Genomic DNA, 13,957 nt, shown 5'->3' on the forward strand with positions numbered 1-13,957 from the left:
GGGAGGTGGATAATGGGTGATAAGAGTCAGCATCTGGGAAAAAGTATCTTTTTCCTTGGCTAGCAGTCCAAGCCCGGCAGAGTAGCAAGCAGGCGGGGCCAGGCTTCTGAAGGGGTTGCTATGATACCGAGGGGCCAGAGGAGGCTAACTGAACCCTTAAACCATTGCTCCCTCCCCCCACCCGTCATCACCAGGGCCATTGGCCATTGTTCCCCACAAAATGGCGTCGGCAATCCCCCTCCCTGTCTGAGGCCTTATGTATGGCTGAGGATGGGAGTGGGACATGAGGTGGGAACAAAAAACTACAATTCCCAGGGTACACCGCACCCGCCTGTGAGGGACAGGCCACGTGCCTAGGCCTAGCGGTTACACGCTGTCAAAAATCGGTTAGCTCCCTTTCCCATCCCTGCTTTGGTTGTTGCCCCCCCTCCCCCGCGCGCATTAAGGTCCTGGGGGCGGGGGGGCGGCGGTGGTATATGCCGTGGCCGTTGCCTTTGCAACATAACCAGGAGACAGGTATTTGTAAATCTGTGCTTCGACTTCTAATCCCGAAGCCGGCAGGTATCGGTCTCGCGAGATAAACCGGGAACTGGCAAAAGTGAGTAAGGGGTGGCGGGTGAAAAAAGATACTGGTGGGTACAAAGTATCCATAGAGCTGGTTCATTTTAAGGTTAACAAAGAGCTGAAAGCGGTCTGCCGGTGCTAGAAGTGGTGTGTGATTGGATCTCTTTTCAGTTAGTTGTTTTTGGAGGTTTTTTCGTTTTTGTTTGTTTTTTGTTTTAATTTCTGAGGGGAAAGGGGAAAGCGGCATTGGGGACGAGCGCTTCAGAACACACTAGAGGTGTCTCGCGTGGCTCCTCGCTGAGATTTTTCTCTTTGCTATGGGGAGAAGCTTCTCTCCTCGACGCGCGCATCCACCTTGCTGCGCTGAGTGCGGGGGAAGGTGTGCGCAAGCGCCAGTTGGCCAGTCTCCGGGCGCCTCGCTATGATAGGGGCCGTTCCGAGTCGGGGCTGCTCAGTTGGCTTTCTCCGCCCCTCCCCCTCTCTTCCCTCCCTTTCCCTCCCTTCCCTCCCTTCCCTCCCTTCCCTTCCCCTCCCCGCCCCTCTCCAGTCCATCAGAATTCTCTGGCTTCAGTACGCCTGCGCCCGGTCAGCTGCGGGGCGAGCGCGAGCTTGGGCTCGCACCCTGCTCCCCTAACCCCGCCCGCTCGCTCCCCAACCGCGGTTGCTGGCTCGGTGGGCTCGCGGGGAGACGCGCGCACGCGCGCAGGACTCGGAGACGAGCTCGAGACACTGAGGAGGGGAGTAAGAAGCATCGGAGGAGGCGTTAGAGGAGGAGGTATATGTGTGTGTGTCTAGTCTACGGGGTGGCCGGGCGGGGGGCTGGAGGAGGCTTGAGAGACAGCGAGGGAGAAGTGAAGAGAGTGGGTCTCCGTCCGTCAGAGTCTCGAGTGAGGTGAGGGGTCCCGGCCAGCCCAGGACCCCGAGAGAGGGAGGAGGCCGGGGGGCGTGTCCGGGATCGGGCTGAGAGATGAATGGGCCCAGGATGAATGGAAGGAGGCAGCGGCGGCCAACAGTCTGTTCAGAGTAAGCGCCCCAGTGTGTGTGTGTGCTGAGGGGGAGCTGCCTGACCCAGGCAAGGTGCGGGCGGTCAACCCGAAGGTACCGGACGAGGCCGGACTCAGGTCTTGGGGTTGTAAGAGCTTGAGTCTAACTGACCGAGTGCGGAGAGGAAAATTAAGAGGTGAGGAAAGTGGAGAAGGACAGATTTGAGGTTAAGGTGCGTTTTTTTTTTTTTTCTTTTCCTTTTTTGTTTCTGTTGGGGAGGGTGGCAACTTTGGCAGTTGATGGAAGACTAAGAGACGGGGAAGGTGAGGCTACAGGAGATGGTTGACAAAGGGACTGAGAGATCATTTAAGTGAGATTGGTGCTACTAAAAGAATCGCTTTGGGTGTGGGATGTTCAACAAGGTTTGGGTGTGTTATATTGATGGAAATGGAGTGGGGGAAAGAGTAGGCTTAATTTAGAGGTTCATTTGATGTAGAAGGGTTGATAGGACTGAAATATGGGTGAGGGATACAGCAGGCTGATTGTGAAAATTGTGTTAGGTGCAAGGGAATTGAGAGGTGTGGTTTGTGTTCTGTGACTGACTTGCTGGGAATGGGGAGGAGAGGGTATGATAGGGTAAGGATAAAAGTCATGAGGTGATTTCCCTGTATTGAAAGAGGTTTTGTTTAGTTAAGCGCTGTGAAACATTTATATTGTGGGATGTGGGTGGAAACCCCCAGGGTGTATGTATGTCTCTATCTTGCCGGTCGATACACTGTTAAAACAAGACTAAGCCTTCAAGAGGTGCGAGTTTTGTGTCTCTTGCTCCTCTTCCTCCCTCCCCCTCTCTCCCTTCCCTCTCTCTCCCTGCCCCTCTCCTGCTCTCTCTCAGACCGGGTCTCATCCTGTAGCGAAGGCTGGCCTGAAATTCACCTAGCCAAGGTTGGTCTTGAATTCCCTTCTATCCTCCTGCCTCAGCCTTCAGGTGTGATCCCTTAAGGGTTACTGCTGAGACAGTCATATGAATCAATCAGTAGTCTTGAGTTGTGAAAAATCTGTGTAGTAGTGATTGCAGCCAATATTTGGAGGCGTTATTAACCGTTTTTCATGAATAGTGTTTTGTTTTGTTGTTTTTTGAGACAGGGTCTCACTATGGAGGCATGGCTGACCTGGAACTTGCAAGGTAAACCAGGGTGGCCTGGAACTCAGAGAACTCTGCTTGCTTCTGCCTCCTAAGTTTTAATATAAAGAGAACTTTTCAAGAGATTTTAGTGTATGATACAGAACTGGAGGTGTTTTTAGACAGTCTGTAACTCTTTGGATTTTTTAATTTAAAATTTATTTAAACTGGTCAGCCTGAGGGAAAGATACCTTGTGTTAAATTTTAGTCAGATTGTACAAAATTCGATTTTGAGTGTTTAATCGTGATAACTGATGTTTTTGGTTATTCTTGAATTTGTTTTATTTGAAAATTGACACTTGCTTTCAGTGTTTTTGTTTCTTTGTCCGATGAGGCTCCAACCCAGGGCCTTGAGTATGCTAGGTAATCCCTCTACCTCTGAGCTGCATCTGCAGCTGGTGTAACTTTAAATTACAATAGAATACTTGGACATTTTGTTCTCTGAATATGTTACTTAGCTTCTGGTAAGATCTTGTAATATGTTCATTCTATTCTGGGTCAAAATTAATGATTATGGATTTTTAACTTTTGATGATTATTTTTACAAGTTTTGCTGAGATATATTGAGTTCTTAGAAATGTTGTAAATTTGAGAACATTTCTTGCATTCTGTTTTGAAATTGGAAAGAATATAATCCTTTCTTTGACTACTTATAGTTTTAATGCAAAGATTAATGTTGTGTTTAGTTTGAGATTGAGATGAAGTCTTTGTATATGTATATAAATATATTGGATAGTATATATGCATATATACTAGTATATATATCAAACACACATTAAATAGAGTAGAAGTGTAAAGATACAGTGGGAGCTTAGAAATGTGCAACTCTTCCAGGAAAGGTGGTCTCCTAGTTTTTAACTAGCTATTCCTGGAGTGGAAGGGTATAGAAGTATAGAAGTGTATTTGAGGAGTGGGGTGAGATAAGGCTGCAATCATATCCTGAGACTGAGGCTGAAGACAAGTACTAGACTTATTTCCCTCAAGCCTCTTCTGCTCCTCCTTTCTTCCCTTTGCCGCCTTCTCCGCTGTGCCCCTCTTTAGATTGTCTACATACTTTACACATACTTTCCCACTCTCTTTCTGTATCTTCCTCATATTTGAAAGAGAGTATAAAGGTCAAAGATAAGTCTGGTACAGTACCTTTAATCCCAGCACTTGGGAGACAGAGGCAGGCAGATGTTTGGGAGTTCTAGTCCAGCCTGGTCTATATCTAGGAGTTATTTAGTGAGACCACACTTCAAAACCAGCAAAGCAAACTAACAACAACAACAAAACAAAATGCTTGATTTAGTAAGTAGTGGACCCTGCACTTCTGACTTTGGAGCAATGTTAATGCTCCCATCACAACTCTACATTCATTGCCATAATTATTTCTTAGTGTTTCAGGCATTAGATGTTTGTAGTATTGCCTTAAGTTTTTTTCTGTAAAGCTGAAGACTTTCTGTTTTCACCAAATTGTCCATTGCTTAGTCAGTAATTAATAAGGCCAAAGACTGCAAAGAAACATAATAGATAGAAATACAGAAAATAAGAAAATGTTATATAGTAGTAACACATTTCTAGTTAGGTAACGGAATTAAAACTAGTGAAGATGGGACACATACCTTTAATCCCAGTACTCAGGAGGCAGAGGTAGATGGATCTTCGTGAGTTCAAGGCCAGCCTGGTCCACATAGTGAGTTCCAAGACAGCCAGGGGTACGCAGAGAGACCTTGTCTCAAAAAAGCCAACCAAACAAAAAGTAATTAGAAGAGAGTTTAAATTTTTGTGTACATGTTTTTTTTTTTTATGAGGATGAACTGTGTGCAAGAAAAAAAAACCTTTCTGTTTCTTATTTTAATATTAAGTATTCAGCTCTACTTGTGGATATACTTAGGTCTCATGGCTAAAAGCCAAGATTCTTTCACAGGAGTGTGTCTTGCCCATTTTTATTTGAGATATCATAAAATTTGTGATATTGTTAGGCAATGACTAATTTAGATGACTGTAAAGGACATAGATAAAGGTATTTATTTATAAATTAGTATTGATGCCATTTTTAATTTAATTTTTATTTTTGGGCTTCATATATAAGTACTGTATTTATAGTTGTTCTATAAATATCATGAGATGTTTGGTTTGGAGAATGTTGAAGTTGTTGAGAGTGACTTATTGTAGAAATGAGCCTTTCATACCCTTTCTTTCAGGAATATTTATTTCTTCTGAAACTTTTTTCTTTTTCCCTTCCTTCCCTTCCTTCCATATAAACCTTTCCCTTCTCATTGCCCTTCTTCCTTACCTTTTAAAAGAAACTGTGCTTGGAATTGCACCCAGGGTCTCCTGCCTGTTACTTAAACACTCTAGCAGGGAACCACATACCCACTCAGGCTCCTTTAAAAAGTCTTAGGAGAAATGAAATAGATCTTTGCCATCTTTTAGCATGGGTACTTTTAAATTGTGATAAAACTCAGTAAGAAATTTACCTTTTAATAAATTCATTTTATTTTTTATGGTACTTGGGATTGAACAATCAGCTCTGTACATGTCCAGAAAGCACTCTGCCCCTGGCCAACAAATCCTCAGCCCTCTTTACTTTTTGAGAGAGGGTCTCAGTAAGTTGCCCAGGCTGTACTTGAACTCACTTTGTAGCCTAGGCAGACCTTGAATTTGTGATCCTCCTACCTTAGTCTCCCAGGTTGCTGGGATTATAGGTCTGAGTCACTAAGCCTGGCTTTAAATCATTTTTAAAGTATACGTCTTTGACATTAAGTAACTTTACTGTACTTGGGGCTAGTATCTAATTCCAAAATGTTTTCATCACCTTGAAAGGAAACTCTGTACTTACTCAGTAAGTACTCACTCTCCATTTTCCTCCCTCTAACACCTAGTAACCCTTATTTGTCTCAATGGGTTTGCTCAGTCTCTAATCATAATACTAACCCCAAACCTCTTATGTCGGACTTTTTTCTTTTAAGTCTTTGCATGAACCCCCCCCCATGTGTTTTTGTGTGAATGTGGGTGTGTATGTCACACATAGGGAAGTCAGAGCACAACCTAAGGTTTCAGTCTTTGCTTTTGATCTTGTTTGAGGCAGGGTATTTCATCTGGGCATTCTCCTGCCTCCACTTCCCTAGTTGCTGTAGGAATATTGAAATTACAGACACATGCTACAGCATCTGGCTTTACCTGGGTTCTGGGGATCCAAATTCAGGTCCTCACAAGCCATATCCCCAGCTCTGATGCCCAACTTCTTTCTCTTAGCATGTTTTTGAGATTCACCCAGTATACATGCCTTCTGTGGTTGAGTAATATTCTACTGTAGAATATATCAGATTTTTAAAAATCCATTCATGAGTTCATGAATATTTCTACCCACCTTTAAACTTTCATGGGTAGTGCTGCTGTAGATATTCACATGTAAGATTCTGCTTGAACGCCCATTTTAACTTATTTTGGTATGTTAAATAGAAAAGAAATTAGTGGATCATGTACAAACTGTTTTCTACAGAGGTGTCACCATTATACATTATCATACCCAATTATATATATGGATTCCAATTTCTGTATCTCCTTCCAAAACTTGTTGTTCTTTTTTTAATGGCCTCATGGTGAGTGTGAAGTGGTATCATTGTGGTTTTGATTTGCTTTCCCTAATGACTAATGATGTGGGGCATCTCTTCTTGTGCTTTGTCTATTTATATTTCTTCTTTGAAGAAGTGTTTTGAGCTATTTAAGACCTTTGTTCTTTTTTTTTTCCCCCCGGAGCTGAGGACTGAACCCAGGTCCTTGTTCTTGCCAGGCAAGCGCTCTACCACTGAGCTAAATCTCCAACCCCCTTTGTTCATTTTTAAGTTTGGTTCTTTTTTATGAATTATAGGAGAGTTTTTTGATGATTTGTAGAAATTTATTTTAGTTTTATGGTGGTAAAACATTATTAGTCTTATGGGGTGTGGTGGTACATGCCTTTAATCCCAGCAAAGCCATTGAGACAGACAATGAGAAGGCAGAGGCAGGATCTCTGTGAGTTCATGACCAGCCTGGTCCACATAGAGAGTTCCAAGTCAGCCAATGATATAGTGTGACCCTGTCTCAAAAAGAAAAAAAAATAGAAATCAATCAATGTAATCTATTCCAGAGCTTTCATTCAGCCACCTGCAACAAAGGTAACATTTCTAGATCTTAAAAGACCTTCATTTGAAAAATTTTTTACTTCTTTTTATTGAATTATAAGAGGTTTTTTGTTTTTGTTTTGTTTTGTTTTTTGAGACAGGGTTTCTCTGTGAAACCACACTAGCTGTCCTGGAACTCACTTTCTAGACCAGGCTGGCTTCAGACTCACAGAGATTCCCTTGCCTCAGCCTCCCGAGTGCTGAAATTAAAGATGTGCCGGGCGGTGGTGGCGCACGCCTTTAATCCCAGCACTCGGGAGGCAGAGCCAGGCGGATCTCTGTGAGTTCAAGGCCAGCCTGGGCTACCAAGTGAGTTCCAGGAAAGGCGCAAAGCTACACAGAGAAACCCTGTCTCGAAAAAAAAAAACCAAAAAAAAAAAAAAAAAAAAGATGTGCCTCACCACCGCCCGACTGAGTTATAAAGGTTCTTAAAAACTGTATTCTAGATACTAGACTCTGCTAGGTGATATTCTTTGCAAATAATTTCTCCCATTCTGTCTGAGTTGTCTTTTTTTTTATGATGTAAGGTCTCTTATGTGCTAGACAGCTAGTCTACCACTGAGTTACATTACAGCCCTGACTTTGTACTTTTTTTTTTTTAAAGATTTATTTATTTATTATGTCTACAGTGTTCTGTCTGCACATATCCCTGCAAGCCAGAAGAGGGCACCAGATCTCATTACAGATGGTTGTGAGCCACCATGTGGTTGCTGGGAATTGAACTCAGGACCTTTGGAAGAACAAGCAGTGCTCTTAACCTCTGAGCCATCTCTCCAGCCCCTGAATTTGTACTTTGATTGAAGGATTTTGGTATTTATTTATTCATTCATCCACCCGTCCATTCATTTATTTATTTTGAGAGTCTTGCTGTGTAGCCCAGGCAGGGCTTTGAACTTTTGATTCCGCCTGGCTCAGCCTCCTAAATGCTAGAATCGTAGGTATGCACCACTCTGTCTGCTATCTTGATAGTGTGTTTTGAGGCACTGAAGTCCTTCTTGAAGCATCATGAAGTCCAGTTATCTATTTTGTTGTTGTTGTTGTTGCCTTTGCCATTTGCTGCTCATTCTTAAACCCACCTCAGGCTGGCCTTAAAGTTGTGTAACCAAGGATGACCTTGAACAATTCTTTTAAAAGATTTATAAGTGTTAATGTGTATGAATGTTTTTCTTGCATGTATACTGCATGCATGCCTGGTTCCTATGGAGGCCAGAAGGGGGCTTTGATAGCCTAGAATTGTGAGCTGTCATGTGGGTGCTGGAAACCAAACCTGGCTCCTCTGCAAGAGCAGTAGTATGCACTCTAGGCCACCAGCTCTGAACTTCTTTAAACGATATTTTATTAATTCTTTGAGAATTTCATAAATATATTTTGATCATATTTACCGGCCTCCCCCTCCCCCTCCAGTCCTTCCATATCCACCCTCACCTCTCTTCCCATCCAATGAGTTTTCTTTTTTTTCCCCATGGAGTCTTTCTGTGTTGCCCTACTTCTGTTGGATGTGTGGCCTGCCCTGGAGTCAGCCTACCAGGGGTCACACCAGTAAAAAAGGCTGACACTTCCTATCCCAGCAGTTATCAAATGCCAGTAGCTTCTCAACTAGTGGTAAGATTTTATACCTGTCTCCTCCCTTCTTTTACATGTGAATTGACTACAAGCTTTTAAATTTTACATTTGTGAAGATTGTACATTGTACTTGGTTGTGTGGGCATGTTCCAAAGCTCTGTATTATCAGAAAGACTTTTATATTTGTTAAAAATTTATTATTATTATTATTATTATTATTATTATATGTGTATGTGTGTGTGTGTGTGTGTGTGTGTGTGTGTGTGTGTGTGTCTGTGTCTGTGTTTAAGTCAGAAGACAACTTTATGGAGTTGGTTCCCTCCTTCCTTTTTGATACGGATTTCAGGGGTTGAACTCAGATCATTATATAGGCTTGCAAAGCAAACACCTTTACTCATTGAACCATCACACCAGCCCCAGGGAAGCTTTTATATGATTAAACTTCATATGATGAGCTAAAAAAAATCCTTAGGTTGAAATTATAGGGATGCTTTTTGCCTACTTATTTATTTATCTATCTCTGTGTGGGATATTCATGTGTGTGTAAATGTGTTCACCCATGCCAGTGTGTCTGGAGACTAGATGTTAATACCAGGTGTCTTCTGCTATAGTTCTCCACCTTAGTTTCTGAGACAGGGTCTCTCGCTGAACATGAAGCTCACCAAATTAATAGACTAGCTGACCAGGAAGCACATGGGATCTACCTGTCTGACTCTGTGCTGGGGTTACAAGTAACCACCATGCCTAGCTATTTTACATGGATGCTGGGGAATCTGAACTCATGTCCTGATACTTGTATAGTAAGCATTTTACTTACTGAGCCATTTCTCCAGTGTTCTTTTTGAACTAAGATTATTTGCCATGCACAGTGGTAGATTCCTAAAATCCTAGCACTCAAGAAACCGAGGCAGGAGTACTGTAAGGTCAAAATCAGCCTGGTCTACATTGTATAAGGTGAAATATTCCTTTAAAATTAGAGAAAAACAATTGGGCATGGTGGTGCAGACCAGTAATTCTAGCACTATGGAAGCAGAGACAGGAAGATCTAGTTTGTGTCCAAGGGCACACGAGTTACACAGAGAGTTCTAGTTACACGGAGAGTTCTAGGCCAGTCTGGGCTTATCTTGTCTGAAACCAACCAATCAGCCAACCAGCCAGCTAAACAGACAAACAACCAAAACAAACAACATCATCAAAAGAAAAAAGAATAAAAGAATTTGACTCAAATTATTTGGATAGATAGATTCCTGATCTGGACAACCATAAACTATATAACAGATATAATTGGTTTTTTAGATATATACAGTGTCAATTTTTGGTTAAATGATAGATAATTATGGCTTATATCTATTTTCACTGAGTTTTTTTTTTTTAGTTTAATTTAGCCCCAGGTAGCCTGGAAATTATAATCCTCAGCCTCCTGTTGTATTGAGATTGTAGGAATAATGTCAACATGCCTGACTTTCACCTGACTTCTTCACTAGTATATACTAATATCTATCCATCTATCTATCTATCTATCTATCTATCTATCTATCTATCTATCTATCTATCAAATCAATCCCTTGCAGAGACTTTATTTCCAAAGAATGTAATATGCTTTTTCAGTGTATATATCTGTGCAACTTAGTGTTATATGACTACATGTATTATAAGGGGCCCCTTATTAGGAGTAGTTATAAGTGGGGTTGAGAGTGAGATACTGGTGTTGACCTCTGGCTTGTTTTTTGTGGGGCTAGAGACGGAACTAAGGACCTGGAACATTCTAAACAAGTTCTCTGTCACGGAGCTGTTCCTTTCTCCTACCTCCTGGCTGTTTTTTCTAGCTGTGCCATTTTAGTTCAATTTACTTGATTTCTGTTTACTTTTGAATATTTTGGCCTTTTGAAACGGTCTCTCATAGCCTAGGCTGATCTCAGATTTGCTATATAGCCATGGATAATTTTGAACTTCGAATCCTCTTGCCTTGGACATCCTGAGTGCTTTTTTTTTTTCTTTCTGTTTTGAGAAAAGGTCTCATGTAGCTCTGGCTGGCCTTGATCCTGAGCCTCCTGCCTCTCACCCCCCAGTGCTGGTATTAAAAAGTATGCATCACCATACCCAGAATTTCAGTTCAGTATGAAGTCTTGGATGGTCACAAGCTAGTAATTCTCTTGCCTTAGTTTCTGTCATGCCAGGATTATGGGAGTGCATCATTATGCTCCATCTCCTTTAATATTTGTTCATCTTAGCCGGCGGTGGTGGCGCACGCCTTTAATCCCAGCACTCGGGAGGCAGAGGCAGGCGGATCTCTGTGAGTTCAATGACAGCCTGGGCTACCAAGTGAGTTCTAGGAAAGGCACAAAGCTACACAGAGAAACCCTGTCTCGAAAAACCAAAAAAAAAAAAATTTGTTCATCTTGCTTTACTTTACTTCCTTCATTGGTAGCAGTGATAATAGGAATTTTTGAATTCTTCTTCCTTTTTAGAGATAAAGTCTCTCTCTCTCTCTCTCTCTCTCTCTCTCGATTTTTTTTTCAAGACAGGGTTTCTCTGTGTAGCTTTGTGCCTTTCCTGGAGCTTGCTTTGGAGACCAGGCTGGCCTCGAACTCACAGAGATCCGCCTGCTTCTGCCTCCCCAGTGCTGAGATTAAAGGCGTGTGCCACCACCACCCAACTAGAGATAAAGTCTCATATATCTTAGGCTGGCTTTGAACTTACTGTTGTAGCCAGGGCTGAAGTTGAACTCCTGATTCTCCTGCCTCTACCTTCTGAGTATTGAGATTACAGTTGTGGGTCCCATGCTTGGTTTATGAGATGCTAGGGATCAAACCTAGGACTTTATTCATGCTAGGCAAGCACTCCATCAGCTGAGCTACATCCCTAATCCTGGCTTATTCTTAACTTGTTAATCATTATTTATATGGAAGATAGCTTAACCTCACTTGTAAGTTAAATGTTAACTGAAAGCATACTGAGGGCTGAAGCTGTAGCTTGGTGATTGAGTACTTGCTAATGTGCAAGGCTCTGGGTTTGATCCTCTGTGCTGCATAAAAAGAAAACATACTGAGATTTTAAAATCCCATTAGAATGTTAAAAGTCAAAATGTTTGATAGAACTTTTTTTGTCACGAGTGTAAGGTAAAAGATACATATTGTATGTGGAAGTTTAAATTGGTATAATGGTCATGGGAAGCAATTTTTTAGCCTTGTATAAAGATTACATCCACTCACTTTGATATGTTAGTATATTTCAATGAAAGTTAAAAAATATATATACATATACATATGCCTGCTACAAATGTATATATATATATATATATATATATATATACACACACACACACACATGTATCTATACATGTGTAATGAAATATTTATAGTAGCAAAACATTTAATGCTACAGAGTAAGAAGAATAAGAGCCTTCTATGAGCTGAAAAGAAAAAAAGAAATCCTAAGTCATGACTATAAAAAGAGCAATTCTAGCATTCAGAATTCAAAGACAGCCTGGTGTACATAGGTATATTTGTCTCAAAATTCCAAAACAAGGAAAGAAGAAAAAAAGCTTAGTGAGTTGGGCATGGTATTATTCACCTGTAGTCACAGCTCTTGGGAGACTGGGACAAAAGGATGGCTTGAACTCAGAATTTTGTGCCAGCTTGAGTAATGTTTTGCCTCAAAATACAAACAAAATGCCTCAAATTTAGTGTAGGCTGGGCCAGATGGTGCAGTCCTATAATCCCAGCTATTCAGGAGGCTGAGATAGAATTGCAAATTCAAGGTAGACAGTGGACTACAGACTGAATTCAAGGCCATTCTGAGCAACTTAATGAGAACCTGTCTCAAAATAAAAAGCAGAAAGAACTCAGGGTAAAATACTTGTCTAGCATGTAGAAGGCCCAGGTTCTAGTACTGCAAACAACAAAAAAACTTACTGTATACTATACTTTTTTGGGGGTGCAAAGATAAACATATTTTCTAAAGAAATGTTGAAGGTGCTTGGAGTATAATAGCTCAGCCTAGCATGTGTCCTGAGGCCCTAGATTCCGTCCCTAGCATTGCAAAGCAAATAAATGAAGAAATATCAGACTAGATGGAAAGCAAAGGATAACCAGACTATAACCCACAGCGCCAGGGAAGCTAGCTAACAATGAGGACCCTAAGAAAGACGCATGGATCGCCCTGGGAATGGAAAATAGATGAGATCTCCTGGGTAAACTAGGGGGTAGGGGTGGGGGATGGGAACATGAGGGAACGGGATGGTTGGGCTGGGGGAGGGATGGAGTGGGAGAACAATGAAAGAGATATCTTGATAGAGGGAGCCATTATGGGGTTAGGGAGAAACCTGGTGCTAGGGAAATCCAGGAATCCACAAGGATGACCCCAGCTAAGACTCCTAGCAGTAGTGGAGAGGGTCCCTGAACTGGCCTTCTCCTATAATCAGATTGGTGAATACCCTAACTCTCATCATAGAGCCTTCATCCACTAACTGATGGAAGCAGATGCAGAGATCCACGGCCAAGCACCAGGCTGAGCTCTGGGAGTCCAGTTGAAGAGAGGGAGGAGGGATTATATGAACAAGGGGGGTCAAGATCATGATGGGGAAATATACAGAGACAACTGAACTAAGCTCATGGGAACTCACAAACTCTAGACTGACAATTGTGGAGCCTGCATGGGACCGAACCAGGACCTCTGCACATGGGAGACAGTTGTGTAGCTTGGTCTGTTAGAGGGGCCCCTGGCAGTAGGATCAGGATCTATCCCTGGTGCATGAACTGGTTTTTTTGGAGGTTCCCTATGGTGGGATGCCTTGCTCAGCCTGGCCACAGGGGGGAGGGGCTTGGGTCTGCCTCAACTGAATGTAGCAGGCTTTGTTGACTCCCTGTGGGAGGCCTTACCCTTTTGGAGGACTGGATGGGGGATGGGTTGGGGAGGATGAGAGGGAGCAGGGAATGGGAGGAGGGATGGGAGGGGGAGCTGTGATTGGTATGTAAAATGAAAATAAATAAATAAATAAATAAAAAGAAATATGGTATCAGGCATTGTGGCACATGGCCTGTAAAGCTAGCATTTAGGAGGCTTAGGTAGGAGGATTGCTCTGAGTTTAAGATCAGACAGGATTACATAGCAAGTACTGGGCCAGCCAGGGCTACATAACAATACACTTTAAGAAAATGAAAAGAAACAAACAAAACACCTAAAACACAGGTAGTTCACACAAGATAAAACCAAAAAAAAAATAGAAATGAAAATGAAAAAATAGATATGAAAGTGTAGCAAATAATCATAATATGTTATAACTTTGGATAAAATGTAAAATCCTTGAGAACAAGGACTGAGTTTTGTTCTTTTACTCTTAGATGTTGACTTAGTGATTGTACATTGGTACTTGATGTTTATTGTTATAAAAATGTATGTATGAGACATAATACTGTTAATGGACAATTTTTACTGTTTAAATATACCTTTTTTTAGGATTTCTTTAAAATTTCTTTAAAATTCATTTTATAGCAATGACTTTTTGTCTTGTTTTGAG

At 41.8% G+C, this 13,957-nt stretch overlaps 1 protein-coding gene across 2 annotated transcripts in view; it reads left to right on the plus strand.

The window, feature by feature from the left end:
• The first annotated feature begins 1,155 nt into the window (after nucleotides 1-1,155).
• Wnk3 (WNK lysine deficient protein kinase 3) overlaps nucleotides 1,156-13,957 on the plus strand; it is a 131,959-nt gene continuing 119,157 nt past the window's right edge. Inside the window, exon 1 of one of the 2 annotated variants that reach the window (XM_059249949.1) lies at nucleotides 1,156-1,339. The gene's annotated coding sequence lies outside the window, so the exon portion shown is untranslated. The remainder of the gene's footprint in view (nucleotides 1,340-13,957) is intronic. The other variant, XM_059249948.1, reaches the window with a different exon arrangement.

This window comes from Peromyscus eremicus, chromosome X, assembly GCF_949786415.1.
Source record: "Peromyscus eremicus chromosome X, PerEre_H2_v1, whole genome shotgun sequence".
Classification (NCBI taxonomy): Eukaryota; Metazoa; Chordata; class Mammalia; order Rodentia; family Cricetidae; genus Peromyscus; species Peromyscus eremicus.